We start from the raw sequence: 17,197 nt of genomic DNA on the forward strand, positions 1-17,197 counted from the left end.
GCCTTGTTCTCTTGGTCTCACACCCCATCCTTTCTTGCTCTTACACTTTTTGCACCTTTTCAGGGCTCCTTGAGCCCCAAAGGGAGGGATTAGATGGAGACATCCCATTTTGGGCTGAGTGTTCCAAGGTCTCTCTCTCTGTGCATACTGTTTAACTGGGGGTCTCTGCATTTGGTCCCATCTACTGAAGAAAGAAGCTTCTCTGATAGTGGCTGAGCAGGGGACTAATCTATGACTATAGCAGAATGTCATTAGGAGTCCTTTTTTGCTACTTTCCTTTAGTAGAACAGTAATATTTTGATTTCCCCTATGTACCTGGTCTACCTACTCTCAGGTTCTTTGATACTCATGTAATGTTGGGTATTGGTTTTCATGGGTAGGCCTTAAATAAAATCAGGTCTTGGGTGATTACTCCCACAAGCATTATGTCACTATTGAGCCAGTATATCTTGCAGGCTAGTCACCATTGTAGATCAAAGGATTTGCAACTAAGTTGGTGTTTACCTTTCTCCTTGGGTACCTTGCAATAGAGTACCTACCACAGACAGTAGTCAGTAGGGGGAGAAGGTTGTAGGTAGATACTAATTCAGCTTCTCTGTGTTCAATGAGTTATGTAGGTGTCCCCAAGTCAGCATGTGATATGTTGTTTTGTTTGTTTGTTTTTGAGAAAGGGTTTTGCTATTTACCCTGGCTTTGCTCCAAGCCTGCAATCATCCTACTTCAGCTTCAAACCTACCTCAGTGTAAATACCAGGAACCCTGATTCTGGCTCATGGATTATTTCCTGAGAAACAGATACCAGGATATTCATGCTGCTACTCCTCTGCAGTTAAGTTGATGTTTTATTGTTTCAAGTAGATCTGTAACATTGGCCTTCTGCTGCCTTTAGAATGGAAAGGCTAATGAGCAATTCCACCAGCATTGGCACCTTGACTTTACCCCTGCACCAATAGTCTATAAAGGCAGAGCTGCTTCGAAACTCTGAAAATCAACCCTGATTTGCATCAACATTTTCATACTTTAATCCCTCACCACATTGCTATTTCACACAATAAAAATGCCTCAGAAGTGGCCAAATTCAAAGGCTTAGGAGGCTGAGCTTGATTCCAAAATCCTCAGAAGAATGTTTCCCCGTTGCATCAGAGGCCTACATGTGGGCTTATGGTATGATATATAAATTATTAGAATATTGTTTTTTCAAATTTTAAACTAGTTTTGATTGTTTACTATCATGTAGAATTAACATCAGATTTTGTCTAGAATATTGGCATTAGCATGTATGATTTTAATTCAGTAATAGTATATAAATAAGCTTTGAGAGCTATTCATGTCCAAGGTAGTGTGCTGAGTATAAGTAAATGATCTCAATAGGTTTAATTGTGGCAGTCTAGTCAAGTTTATAATTAACTACAAAAGAAAACTATAGGAACATATAATCAGAAAAGAATTGAGAATGGGGCAGGTTTTATAGAGAAACTGGCTTTCTAGGTGTATAACCCTAAATCTTGAAAATGGGAGGAAAGTGTGTGTGACAAAGAGATTACCAACATTACAGACAGCATAAAAATACCAAAACAAAACAAAAACAAAACAAAACCACATGGACTAAGTTCATGTTGTAGAGATGCGGGAGTGAGAGATAAAGTAGAACCAATGAGAAACACTTGAAATGTGATCCTGAATTTTGAATTTGTTCTGTAAGCATGGAGTCAATGAGGAATCACGAATGATAGAAACAAATCAACAAACCTATGTTTAAGAACATGAGAAACCAGCATGGGGGATGTAGCCTAAACCAAAGAGTGCTTGCAGAAGGCTGTGTATTTAATCCCCAGAACCTCATAAAGTGAATGTGATGATAACGGCTGTAACCTGTGGACCTGAAAACAGAAACAGGAGGATGAGAAGTTCAAGGCTGTTCTCAGCTACACAGAGAGATCGAAAACATCCTGAGCTACATGAAACACTATCTCAAAAAGAGGCACAAAACAGAGATGAGGAGATAAAATTAAGTTAAAAACCATCATCTTTTGGGTGGGGAGAATTCATATGTTAAACTTCAGTGCCATCCTCTAGAAACATGGCCTGGGGTAGACATCCAGGACTGTGGACACCATGAGAAGCTGGAAGGATCATCGGTCAAGTTAAGTAAAAGAAAATCTAGTATGAATAACAAAGTCAAAGCAAAAGAAAAGTTGCAATTGCAATTACACTTCACTTGTCGAGACACAGATTTGCCTAATGGGGCCTGGATAAAGAGAAAATGAATCTTAAAAAATGATAATCCATGTAAACAGCATATAAGCATCTAAAGCTTAACTTTATTGGTTAGTTGCTAAACTGCTATTTATCTTTCTGTACTGGTCTGGTCCAAGAGAACAAAGGCTGCTAGATAGTTTCATAATAAGTAAAAATACACCAGTCTGGGGGACACTAGAAAAGAGAATAAAAGGTGAAACAAATATTCTAGATGTATACCAGAATGTGGTGCCCTGATATAAGCAACGAAATGGATAGATTCTGAAATTTCAATGTCCTATAATAGGAGGAATGAAAATGCTACACTAGGAGGCTAATAGGAGAAATACATTCATCAAAAATAATGCTAAGTTTTCATTGTTGCTGTTTGACTTTGTTTTGCTTTTAGTTTTGTGAGACAAGGTTTCTGTGTTTCTTGGCTGTCCTGGCCTCACTTTGGAGATCAGGCTGGTCTCGAAATCACAGTGATCCACCTGACTCTGGTTCCCGAGTGCTCGGATGACAAGCATGTGCTACCACACCCAGCTCATTGCTCAGTTTTATGTAGAGAGAAGCAGCAATATTTCAGATGCCTGCCAGATGAACTCATGCAGATTTTATTACAAACTAGGTCTCGTGGTTCTGACAAAGTTTTGAGAAAACCACAATATTTGGAGAAAAAGGGGAAGATTTAGAGTCATTAAAATAATAGTTTGAGCCAGCCATGGTGGCATACACCTTTAATCCTGGCACTCAGAAAGCTGAGTCAGGCAGGTCTCTGTGATGTTAATGCCAGCCTGATAACACTGTAAGAACCTTTCTCATGGGGGATAAAGGGAAAAGAAATATTACCTAAAGCTATGGAAGTAGGTACAATCATCAAAGAATAGCATGCAGGGCACTGGTGCTTAACCTTCCTACTGCTGTGACCCTTTAAGATACAGTTACTCATGTGGTGGTGACTCACAAGCATAAAATTAATTCCTTGCTACTTCATAACTGTAATACTGCTTCTGTTACAAATCATAATGTAAACATCTGTGTTAGGGGGCCCCTCTGAAAGGGTCCTTTGCCTCACAAAGGGGTCATGACACACAGGTTGAGAACCACAGAGGTAGAGGCTAATGAGAACAAAGACCTGTAGGTAGAGGATAAATCACCTAATAAAATGGTATAGCATTGTTTATTACACATGGTAGAGTCTGAGATTTTAGTGCTGAATCATGGCCAGGGATGAGGGAAAAGGTGACACTACCATGATACAATGATAGAGATCAGAAGGCTAAAATGAGAAGCATTTTGATAGTGGAGTGCTGAAGGGAAAAAACACACACGTGTGCGCGCACACACACACACACACAGAGTCACACACACAGGTAAATTGGGCGTAGTGGTGAGCAGCAGCAGTCCTAGACATTCCTGAGATAGAGGTTCAAGAATGCATGCAGGCAGAGTTCAAGCCCATCCTGGGAGACATAATGAGGCCTTATCTGAAAAGCAAGCAAGCAAACAGTAACAACAACAAAAACCTTTCAGATATGTGAGGTGGTATCCAAGCCAGTGCAATAGCCCAGAAGCTACTCATTAACTTAAAAGAAGAGTAGCCCAGATGAGACCTGATAGGCTGTGGTCATATGGGGGGCTGGGGAAGAAGGTCCCCTTCTGTCAGAGGTCTAGTGGAGGGGAATAGAGAGAAAGAGAGAGGGAGGGAGGGAGGGAAGGAAGGAAGGAGGGACTGGGAAGGTAGAAGTGAGGGGAAAACAATCTAGATGTAATCTGAATAAATTATAATAAAAAAAGAAAAGTAGCCACAGCTAAGTTAGAAATGAGGAAGCCTTGTGTAGCTTTAAAGACAGATGCCAGTAGACAGATTTTGGCTGCTTCAAAGTAATGCTGGAAGACTGCATCCAATTAAACCAAAGGGAAAAGTGCTCAGAACTTTAGTTCTAAAACTGTTTCAAAGGCAGTTCCTCAGCCAGGGAAAGGAAACATACTCTTGGTATTCCTCATTCTTTCAATTTTCCACTTCCATTTCTTTCCTTCTTTCTAGTCTTGATTCAACATATGTTACTATTATCCCCTATCAGCCAGACCTGTTAGCCCTAAGCCCCATTTTCTGTTATATAATCTTCTGATGTTGAAAAGGGGCTGTACATGGCAGTAGGACATTCACTCAGGGAACCAAATTCCAACTAGCAGTTAGAATGTGTCTAAAAGTGCCCAGGGGGGCAAAATTGCTTTTGTGGGTTGAAAGAAGGCTCTACCTGCTGAAGATTTGGACTTTATAATCTACGTTAGCTTCAAGCCTGTCTCAATAGGTGTTTATCCATTAAAATTCATACACAAAGCTGGTGAGTAGATACACAGGAGACAATTGTGTTAGCCATACACTGGTGTGTCAAATGCCTGAATTAAACAACCTCAGAGGGTAAAGATATTTCTGTATCACAGCTTCAGAGTTCCAGTTCGCAGCTAGCTGTGTCCGTTGTTGTGGTCCTGAGGTGCTGAAGCAGAACATTATGAAGTAAACCTGCCTACCTAATGCCCATCAGAAAGTACATGAAAAGACAGGATGGGGTCAGGGAGCAGATATAGCCTTCAGAGTATCCATGGTCTCACATCTGTAGAGACTACTTCAGGCATGCACTCTGGCCACCAAATTTAGATCACTTGCCCCTGGCAAGATGGCCATGTCAGGCTACAGAGGAAGAGGTTACAGCTAGTACAGATGAGACTTGATATGCTGAGCTCAGATATTAGGGGAAGAGGGCTTTCCTGTCTGAGTACTAAGGGAGGGAGGGAGAGGGAATGAGGGAGGGAGGAAGGATCAGGAGGGAATGAGAGAGGGGCCTGTAATAAGGCAGTGAAAGTTTAAACTGCAGAACAAGCAGGTAACTTATACTGCTAATCCCACCATATGGGGCTAGCTCTGAGACTGGCTGAGAAGTGAATGTCTAGGCATAGACAAGGATTCTTGTTGACTAAAGAACCCCTATGAATTACTATTAGATGCCATTCCTCATATGGCATGAATGAAGATTTACAGAAGTCTTCTTTTCCTGCTCATACAAAGAACAGAAATCCCGCCTTAATTGTTCTGTGCATTACATGCACCTTATACACTTATAATTTTAGGACTGTATAATGCTTGTGAGATATTATGTGCTTTCAGACCAAAAGAACCAGACACGGACATTGGATCAGGCCTGACAGGATGTATTCCTTGTAGCATACTGGACATTGGCATCTTGTTTGGAGAAAGTGGTTGAAAAGAAAGAAGGGGGAATATATAAATGTACAGGGAAGATAGAACAAAAAGTAGATTAGTGAATTTACTCCTCAGCTTAATGCCTCAATTGTCACTCACAATATATTTTTAATTCACTGATATAGAATTTTGTACAAAGGTACAAAATAAGTTCTAGATACAGTGGTATAGAATTAAAATGTAAGATTATTCTTCACACACACACACACACACACACACTATATATATATATATATATATATATATATATATATATATATATATATATATATTAAAGAGTTATTGTGCCTATATAACTCAATTATAATACAAGATTTACTTCCAATACTTTGAAAGTGCAAAAGCAAACTGTTTAAGGGAAATAAGTTATAAAAATTAAATGTTAGTAGATTAAACCATGGTCATGTCAATTGCAAGCTTACTTTTCTCACAAGAATATACATCTTAGGTACAGCAGATAGATATGACTCTATAGAAAGAAAACGTCTTCAATGACTCCAGAGACATGCAGACTATGGCATTTAAAAATGTTTTTATTACTTTAAAGATTCATTGACAATGAGACTGGTAATCTCAGAAAGCTGATGAACATCAAAGAACCTCTTTGTGGAGATGGCTTCAAATATGGCAAACTAACCACTTTGCAAAAATTCCTCATTTCTACCACAGACAGAATGCTTCCTAAAAAGAGGGGCAAGTTTGGATGCAGGCAGAGTAGATGACCAAACTCTGCCAAGACAGGGTAAGCAAACCCTCAATAGTTCCTGCCTCACAAAGATGTCTGTCAGATACATTGGGCCAGTAGGCAAAAAGATGTTCCAACGTTATAGAGAATTATGAGCGACTGTTCATGTAGAAAACTCTCTGTCATCTTTTCCTTTGGAAAGGTACTAACCTGCACTCCCTTCATACTCAGACAATCAAATTTACTCCTTCTCAAGTCTCTGAGGGAGTTGAAGACCAGGTAGCTTAGTTTTACAATGAAGCTTAGTTGTTTAGAGGTTAGGATGTTTTAGTCTAGATAGGTGTTCTAAGTTGATCATGACAATATGTGGTGCAGATTGATTTACGTTCAGAAATTTAGATGCACCAGGATAGGAGAGATATCTTCTTCAAGGCTTTCAAAACCAAATAGCCAAAACACTAAGAATGTAACATTTATATAATTCCTGATTGTATCATGTTTCTTCTTGCCATAGGTAATCTATTGTATATATGTGTAATAATATAAAAGTATATGTGCAAAATAAAATAAAAAATAAAAATAAAAATACACATTTACACAAAAAGGAACAAAAGAAATAAGAAGTTGAAAACTACTACTGACTGTCTTCTCAAAAAGCAATTCTTAACATGCAGATGTTTTAAAGTAACACACTGCACATTTAAGAGACACTAATATGTTTAGTGGAATGGTCAGCCAAATGTTTAGTGAGGGAGAGATCATAAGGGCCCATGGTATAAGAGATGAATCAAAACCAAACCAGCAGGGGCTCTCAGGAGTGGAACAATGGACACTGGTAGCAGATAAGTGGAGAGATGAATCTGATGTTCCAGACCCCACTAGAGAGAAAAACAATCAGGTCCAAGCCTGGGAACAGGGTCAAGGGCCGGAGATGAACACAGTACATTGTCCCAACATTATCTGAATGGGAGGTGGAAAGAAACAAGATATTCAATGTAATCTCTGCTGTTTCCTTGGGGAGTATTGCCTATGAAACTCTCATCTATTTGCAGCCCTCAAATGTACAGAATTTCTCATGCCAACAGAAAACAGAAATGGTCCTGTAGGTCAGCATGCACCTTTAAAGCAGACTCAGATGGTTTGCAATAATCCTTTGTCATAATTCACATAGATTGCTAAGAGGTCTTCTGGTTATCAGCACAAACAGAATATGAAAAGGGTTGCTACCTAGCATATGGGAAGCGACCTAATATGTTTATAGCCAAGGACTTGAAAACCTATATCATACCTGTTCACTTTGGTTCAGTGCCGTGAGGGGAAAGCAAAGCAGTCGTCATTGTGGTTATTGGTTCCTAATTATCCATTTAAGCCTGTGAGAGATAATATGACAGGGCAAGACAATGTAAAATTTCCTCCATCTTATATTCTTGATGAGGCCATTTCAGACTTGCCTAGAATTTGATGACCTTGATTGATAATCTCATGGAAAATTACCCAACTCTACTCTAGGTACCCAAGGTCAGGATTTCCTAGCTAATTTATCAGAGCCTGTGTGTCCGGACCCCCCTAATGGCTTACCTTAGCTTCTGTTAAACTGCATACGTCTGTGAAATCCCCCATGTAGCTGCCTAGTGAGATGCCAAGACATGGGATTTGCTTTCAAAAAACCTGTTCTCTGCAAACTTGGGGTCAAACCTAGATCCCGAAATACCTGGGTGTGGTCCCAGCCAGTTGGAATCAAAACTTTGAATGGTCATCTCTGGAGGGTTCCTGTAACAATATACATAGGAAAAGCCTGCATTCACGTGAAGCAGGCAGCGTCTTGCTGATTGATTAAAGAGCTAATCTGACCGCATGGACCAAATGGTCAAATTCTAAACAGGGAAGTAGTTGGTAGCAATTCTCCAACTATGACACAACTAACAGATAAGGACTCTTGGTTTAAATATGTTCTACTACCAGATGTCTGATTTGAGATATGTTGAATAAGCATTCTTCTTACTCTAAAATGATACTTGATTGTATTAAATGGGATCATAGAATGTAGTCTATGTTAAAAATTAACTCAGATACAAAAAACATATATAATACATTTCAACAAGTATTGTGAAATTAAGTACATGCTGTGATTTATTATAGCCCTGTGGCAATACTCATGTAACTGATTTCTACTTTGCCTTATTTTCCACACAAATAAAATGGGGTTATAAACTGATGCAACTATTGTACCTTGCTTTGATTTAGAAATTAGTCAATGTATGCAAAATTCTTTATAACGTATTTGGCACATAACAAGCACATGGTTAATGTTTACTACTACTATTTTTCTGGGATATGATTCATTTCTTAAAAAGTTTTTGGTTTTAATTTAAAATTTTTTCACTATAAGTTTCTTCTTTTAATTGCAGATATTTGCTTTTTCCTCCACTCCTTCAAGTCCAATCCTCAAGTTTTATCCGAAGCCCTACAGTAGAACTCCCTGGCCTGCCTACTCCAAATGGATCACAAAGATCTTCCCCTCCAAACTTCCATCCTCCAACTCATCACTTTATACCAGACCTAACTCCAGCAAGCATTCCCTGGGAACCCACATGTCACTCTAGCTAGGGAAGAAAGTATCCTATTTATAGATCTTCACCACTATTTCATCTCCTCCATATTCTATGCCACAGTCTTATTGTTAGCTCTGCAGCAGACTACCTGCTGTAGCCTATCCTAACTCTCCCTATTCTCCGGTGACTAAGCAGATCCTGGTGGAACACTTATTTCCTCCCTCTTGTGAGCCACTCCCCAACCCCAAGCAAACTCAGTTCCAAAGAATCAGCTTCCAATTCATAGAAGCACATTTCACCAGGAAACCCCAGTGGCCACGCCCAGCAGGATTCCAGAAGAATTTCCTATCAGACAAAATACAGAACCAACACCTTCCTAAGATTCAGAGAATGTAACAGAAACTAAGGGGAAAAACACACACCCAATAAAGTAAGATCAGATATCAGCACGTAGAATTACAATCTTCCCAAACACAGATGCCCATACTTAGCATAAAAACATAATAAATTACAGCCGATACAATATGGCTGCACTAGAGTCTACCAGCCTTACCACAGTAGGGCCTAAGTATTGCAATGTAGCAAAAGAATAAGAAAAAGGTGTTAAAGCAGCCCTTATGAATATTACAAAGGTCCAAATAATGGAAATGAATAACAAAGTGAGAGAAACATGGGAGATGGGGAAATAGAAGGATCCAGAGGGTCCTAGAAACTTACATGTTCTGATCATATACACCCTGACTTCCTTAGCTCTTCTCAGATACACCTCCTCTTTCCTATCCACCCAATTTTGTGTCTTTTTTTAATCCAATTTGTTCTGAACAAATATTTTTTGGGTGTGTGGCCTTCCATTTGAGTGGGATCAACTTACCAGGAACTACACTCTTAGAGAAAACTGGATCTCCCTCTCTCAGTAACTAGCAGTTGCCAATAGCTCTTTGGCAAAGGGTGGGATGTTGTGCCCAACTTCCTTTTCCATGATGGATTTTAGTGTGCCTTGGGCTTACATAGATCCTGTGCATGCTGTCATGATCACTGTGACTCCATAAGTGCATCTGCCCTGCTGTGTTCAGAAGACACTGTTTCTTTGTAGTCATTCAACACTTCTTGTCTTTCCATTTCCTCTCCCCCAATAACCACTGAGCCTTGGGAGGACCCAGCATGGTATATATGTTTCATTCAGGGCTGAGCATTCCACAGACTCTTAATCTCTGCACCTTAAAAAGTTGAACTCTATTATACCTTTGAGTTAAATTTTATTAGGTATAGAGTGAAATGTTTTTGGTTTTGCATGTAGGCATTTAACTGTACCACCATAATTTATTTAAATATCTACCATTTCTCCAGTTTTTCAGTTGCTTTTTAAAAGTAGATTTGATAACCTTATAAAATTTAGTCTTTAATTCATGAAAACTTGTTTATTTGTTTACTTATTTGTTTGTTTATTTATTTATTCATCTGTTTACTTATTTGTGTCCGTTACAACATCTTTTAGCAGTGTTTTGTTTGGAATGTAAGATTTATTTTCTTTTATCATATTTTTTTCAATTTTATAATTTTACTATTGAAAAATTAGTATCCAATTATTTGTTGCTAGAATATAAAAATACATTCCAGTTTTCATAATGTCTTAAATCCACTATGTAGAACATGGTGGCCTGGAACTCACAGAGGTCAGATTACCTATGCCTCCTGAGTGCTGGGATTAAAGGTATGCACCATCATGCCTGGTTTAGATGTAATATTCTTTTTTTTCCCCCTTTTTAAAAAATTTTTTAAATTAATTTATTCTTGTTACATCTCAGTGGTTATCCCATCCCTTGTATCCTCCCATTCTTCCCTCCCTCCCATTTTTCCCTTACTCCTCTCCCCTATGACTGTGACTCTAGATGAGAGAAGCATGGGAGAACAGCAAAGTAGAAGGATCAAGAGGGTCCTAGAAACCTACAAGTAGAACATTATGATAGGCAGATTTGGGCCCAGGGATCCCACTCAAACTAAGGCACCAGCCAAGGACAATACAGGCCATAAACTTCAAACCCCTACCCAGATCTAGCCAATGGACAGGACATTCTCCACAGTTGAGTGGAGAGTGGGCTATGACTTTCACACGTACTCTGGTGCCTCATATTTGGCCATGTCCCCTGGAGGGGGAGACCTGGTGGCACTTAGATGTAATATTCTTAACATTGGTTTCTCATACAAAATATCAAAGGACAATGTTGAAAAGATAGATTAATTAACTTTAAAAAACACCTTTTAAAAGTTAAAAAAAAGAAGCTGCATAATGTTGACCTATGCAGATATGTTTTCAAGACCTCAGATTTGAGGACCTTAAAGAAAGGGAGACTAATGTTACAGACAACTGTGCTTTAGTTTCTGTGTACTTTTATACACAGATGTCACAAAGAAAGCAATGATCCAAGTAAAGTTGTTTGAGTCCAGAAAAAAATACATGTAAACAAACACCAGTGAGTACATTTGAAGTATTAACAGAACAACCCTTTCCCAGAACTCTCTCAGGACAGAGCAATTTAAACACAATTCCTTGGCACATACTATAGATTATTTACAGGAAAGCACAAAAGCAAGAAGAAGGCCATCTCCAGATTGAGAGTACACTGAAGACAACACTCAGCATATCCTTTGACCAGATTGGGTTCTATAGCTATGTTCTGGCATCGGACACAATAAACATGGCTTATAAATTGAATGTAAATGCTTGTCACAGGAGGCACAAAATTCCATTCAATAACAATCCAGAAAACAAAATGTGCCTGAGGGAAAAGGCCCTCTGCCTTTTTTTGTCCAGGAATCCTTCTTCCAGTCCCTAAGGCATTGATTTCCATGAGTCATTCTTTTGACTGTGTTCTGAAACATGACAGCCCATGTATCTCAACCCAGCACTTGGGATGCTGAATCTGGAGCCTCTCAAATTTAAGGTCATCTTTAATGAGAATTTGTATAATGAAAAGAAAAAACTATGAACAACAAAAAATATGTTCATGGATTCCTTATGTTGACAGGACCTTTACTTTAAAGGGTGTGTTTGTTTGAGAAAGAGTCTCACTACAAAACACTAACTAGTCTTGTAGTCACAGATATATGCTTGCCTTTGCTCCCTTGTGCTGGGATTAAAGACATATGCCACCAGCCCGGCTGAATAAGTCCTATAAAATTCTAACTTACAAACTGATTTTGCTCAAAATCTAATTTTAAAAAACTACAGTACAGGAACAAGGAAGTGACCCAGGAGGTAAAAGTAATAGTTGTATAAGCCTGACCACCCAACTTAACACCAATACTAACAAAAACCCAGATGTGGTTGTGTACATCTATAAACCCAACACTCCTAAGGTGAAATGGGTACAGGAGGCATGGAAATTGCTTGGAAAGTAATGGGCCAGCTGGCCTGGAGTACATAGTTGGCAGAAATAAGAAAGACACAACTTGAATAGGTAGAAGGTAAGAACTGACTCAGAATGACTATCCTCTGACCTCCAACATGCACCACCGAGTATGTGCACACAGAATAAATAAATACACACTATAATAAATAAATTCATTAAAAAATTTTATTATATATACATATATGGAATTTTGTGTTAATGTATGTGAAAATGTGAAACAATGACTATTATATGTTAAATAATTTCTGCCAAAATTCAGGTGGAAGTCCTAAACTTAGTATTTAATAATATGACAGTATTCAAAGATATCGCTTTTAAAGCGGTAATTAAGTTAAAAAAATGTGTCTAAATCCAATATGACTTATGGTCTTATATGAAGAAAAAAAGTAAGACACATCTAAGCAAAAGAAAGAGTTTGTGAAGACACAGGAGACAGTCATTTGAAAGTCAAGGACAGAGGCTTCAGAAGAAACAAATACTGCTGATACTGTGACCTTGGACGTTTACCCACAGAATTGCTAGAAAATAATTATTTGTTGCTTAACTCACCTACTTCATGGAACGTTTTGTGGCAGCACGAGTAGCTAATACAATTAGCTAGTTAGCTAATAAAAATCACTGCAAAGTTGTTTCTATAACTATTGGGACTTTTAATAAAAAATAGATATCAGGATCCTATAGGAAGGGTAGTATATATTCCAGAAAATGTAACTCTATAATGACCCAGTTTTTCTTTTCTTTAGTGTCTTCCACTGTAGAATTATGTACATATTCTCATAGTTCCTGTTCTCAAGGTTTCTTATAAATTTTTATGGATTTTATTTTTTTAACATTTTTAATTATTTACATATACATTTGTATAATTACACATATATACAATAAACTCCCTATAGTAAGAAGAACCATGACACAATCAGGCATTATAGAAATGTTACATTGATCTGAAAAATGGGAATAGGGCTTCCTCAAGACCCAGCTATTCCACTCCTTGGAATATACCCAGAGGATGTACTACTACACAACAGGGACATATGCTCAGCCATGTTCATAGCTGCCTTATTCATAATAGCCAGAACTTGGAAACAACCTACGTGTCCCTCTATAGAAGAATGGATAAAGAAACTGTGGTACATTTACACTATGGAATACTACTCAGCTATTAAAAACAAGGAATTTCCAAAATTTGTGGACAAATGGATTGAACTAGAAATTGTCATAATGAGTGAGTTCACACAGAAGCAAAAAGAGCTAAATGGTATATACTCACTTATATCGAGACACTAGTCCAAGGTGTACGTCCCCATGAAAAACTGTACCTACCAGAATAGTGGGTAAGAGGGGAGGACATCCTATTGAAACTTTAGGTGTGAGAAGCCTGGGAGAAAGAGGAAATGGAAGGATCCAGTGGGTCCTGGAAAACTACAGACGAGTCTGGGCCCTGGGGCCCTCCGCACACTGTGGCAACAGCCAAGGAAAAAATAGGCAGTAAAAACCTTGAACCCCTACCCGGACTAGCCGATGGACATTCTCCACTGTTGAGTGGAGAAGGAGATCTAACTTTCACACAAACTCTGGTGCCCCATATTTGAGCATGTCCCTTGGACGGAGATGCCTGGTGGCACTCAGAGGAAAGATAAGAGGTCACCAAGGAGAGACTTGATACCGTATGAGCATATTCAGGGGGAGGAGGTCCCCCTCAGACACAGACTTAGGGGAGGGGAGGGGAGTAGGGGGGAAGTGGGAGGAAGGGAGGAATGGGAGGATACATGGGATGGGCTAACAACTGAGATGTAATATGTATAAATTAATAAAAATGTATTAAAAAAAAAGAATAAAGCTGGTGTGAACATTAAAAAAAAAATAGAAATGTTACATTCTTAGTGTTTTGCCTATTTGCATTTGACAGCCTTGAAGAAAATATCTTTCCCATCTTGGTGCATTTAAAATTCTGAATGTAAATCAATCTCCATCACATCTTGTTATTGTCACTAAGTTTTATGTCTCTTCCTTCCTTCCTTTTTTTTCCTTTTTTTCTTTTTCTGTCTGTTTTTCTTCTTTCATTTCTTTTCTTCCTCCTCTTTCCTGTTCTTTATTTCTTATTGTCCTCTGTTTCTTTCCTCAACAATTTCTCAGTCTCCCATATTACCAGTTGAAAGAATTATAATGACATCTTACCTCCCTCTTTATACCTCTTACATGTCTTAAAGAGCCTTTTAATTTCTGTTTAATAGAGAGCACTCCATCTGCTTCTCACTAATTACTAAATTAATAGCACAATATGTTGTTCAGAAAATTTATTTTAGAAAACAATGAATAATAAACAGAATTGGTATATCTGTGAAAAGGAGGGCTAGTTCTTTCACAAATTTTTTTATCATTCTTTGTACTTCATTATAAAATAAGAATTAAGTTAACTGTATCTCAGGAGAGGGCCTAGAATAATACTACTTTCAAAGAAGACAATTGTTTTTATAATTTTTCCCCAGAGAAATTACAGGGATTAACTAAGAATATTCACTTATTCTGAAATCAAAAGGTAAGAAAGTTCAATAGCATAATTCTAGTAGGATGTGTTCAATGTCAGTTTTTAGCAATTGCATATTTCTCAGAAGAATTCTCATTTCAGTAGAATATGAATGTATATTATATATAACATATATTTATGCCATCAGTTGAATATGAGAGCAAAGCCCTGTGATTCTATAAAGACACAAGATTAACTCTCATGAATTAACTAGTTCATTATATACCTTCGAACAATGCACTACTAAACTTATAGTTAAGTATCTTTCTTTAAGCATTTTTTGTACTTATCAAAGGATTTCTTTTTTTATTTTTCTCCTTTTTAAAATTAAAAACAACTTTTTTATACAGTATATTCTGATCATGGTTCCCCCCTTCTCATCCCAGATCATTTCTACCTTCCCATTCATCCAACTCCATGCCATCTTTTTCTCTAACTTTAGAAAACAAACAAGCAAATTAAAATAAAATCTTTTTACATAAAAGTTAAGAAAGTGTGCAATTTTTCATCTTCAACATTATTAACGACATTTAAAGTGAACACTTAGTAACCTTAGATATGATCAATTCATCTAAAAAGGCTGGGGAAGTGTCAAATAATAAGTTACGAAATGAAAGCAAAGCCCGGGGTAATTCATGGCTGTGTTTTTGTCTTTATTGTTTAATGACCACACCCAATTCAACAAAATCAAGTGTTCATTTCTATTTCATGGAGTTGACCTTGTGTACTTTCCGGGTAACTTGGGACGAGCTTAGAAGATAGCTACTCCTCTTGTTCATATCTGGCCTCTTTTTTTTTTTTTTTAGTTTAAATGAAGCAAGCATATATAGTCATATTCTTGCAAAACTTTCCCTTCTCCCCACCCTTGATTTTCCCACTTTCTTCTTGCTAATGCTGGAAATTTTAAGGTCTTTGACCTCATCCTTAGGGTCACATCACTCTAGCTGCTTGTTCCAAGGTTACACTTTGGACAAAATTTAATACATAGTATTCATTTTAATAAAAAAACCCTATGTGATTCTCTCAGGCCAGTGATTTGTTGATCAAACCTTGAGAAACACTGCTTTGAATAAGGAATCACAGCTGAAGGATGCATGAAAATTCTTTCATGTAAAGTTCTTTGTTTTCCTTGTAAAGTAGATGATGGTTTTTCTTTTTGTTTGTTTGTTTGTTTGTTTGTTTTTCGAGACAGGGTCTCTCTGTAGCCTTGGCTGTCCTGGACTCACTTTGTAGACCAGGTTGGCCTTGAACTCACAGCGATCCGCCCGCCTCTGCCTCCCGAGTGCTGGGATTAAAGGCGTGCGCCACCACGCCCGGCTAAAAGGAAACCTACACATTTCCCATACCGGGAGTCGAACCCGGGCCGCCTGGGTGAAAACCAGGAATCCTAACCGCTAGACCATATGGGAAGTGCTTGGTTTTTCTTTTTCTAATTCCATTCATACACTCCTATATATCTCTCAATATCCAAATCAAAGTAAAGCCTTTAATGCAGTATTTCACAAGTTAACGAACCAATTTCATTTTGAGCCACTAGAATATCTCATTTTTGTCTTTAAGTGGTACTTAGCATACACAATAATGATGGACTACTTCTACCTCCTTAAATCATGAAACTCTTCAGGGTTTGGATTTTGGATTTTCCTTTCTATTTTTTTTTAATAAATTCCCTGGGTAATTTTACCCACACTAGTAGTTCCAACTCTCACCTTATGTGTATCAATATCATTTCTATAGCCCACATGTCTCTTCTGAACCTTAGATCTATTCTTCCAGTTGTATACTAATTGTCTTCACTTGAATGATAATATAAGATAAGATAAATACATCTCTTCTCTCAACAGTCAAAGCTGATCATACTTTCTCTTATATTCCCAACCCCTATCCCAAGCCTATGCCAACTCTTTTGTTCTAGAAAATGGCCTCTTTATTAATTCAGTTGTTGAAATCATAGATAGCAGTCATTCTATACTTGTTTTTGCCTTTCCATTATTCAAACCTATCAGTTCATCAGAGATATATCCCAGATTTCTTTTTCTCTACACTCTCCCTTATATCAATTTATATAAAATCTACCTCATTGAAAGCATGGCAATTCATGGACGAACTAATGTTAAAAGAGGCAAGAGGCAGATAGTTATATGTATTGATTCTTCCAAAAATTACCCATGCTTCTTTCATTTCTCAAGATAATGTTTATTGACATGGAAGTACAGAGAAGTATTGCTAATATCATATCAGAGTAAATATATATGTGAAATACTTCAATAAATCAATAAATATAGTGTAACTGGAAATATAGGGTTAGAGAAACACACCTTGAAGATAATAACCAGACAAATTCAGAATGTAACAAGGTGGAAAGAGTTTATGTGGACTATTTTAGATTACTTGAGATAAATAATACTACATGTTAATATTATTTGGTCCTAATCAAATGAACAAGAATATTTTTAAGACACTTGAGAAATTTTAAACAAAGGAGTTTTTAAAACAAACTGAGTACTAGTTAATTATTGAC

The sequence above is a fragment of the Acomys minous genome (genome assembly GCF_964271855.1).
Source record: "Acomys minous genome assembly, chromosome: 7".
Lineage (NCBI taxonomy): Eukaryota > Metazoa > Chordata > Mammalia > Rodentia > Muridae > Acomys > Acomys minous.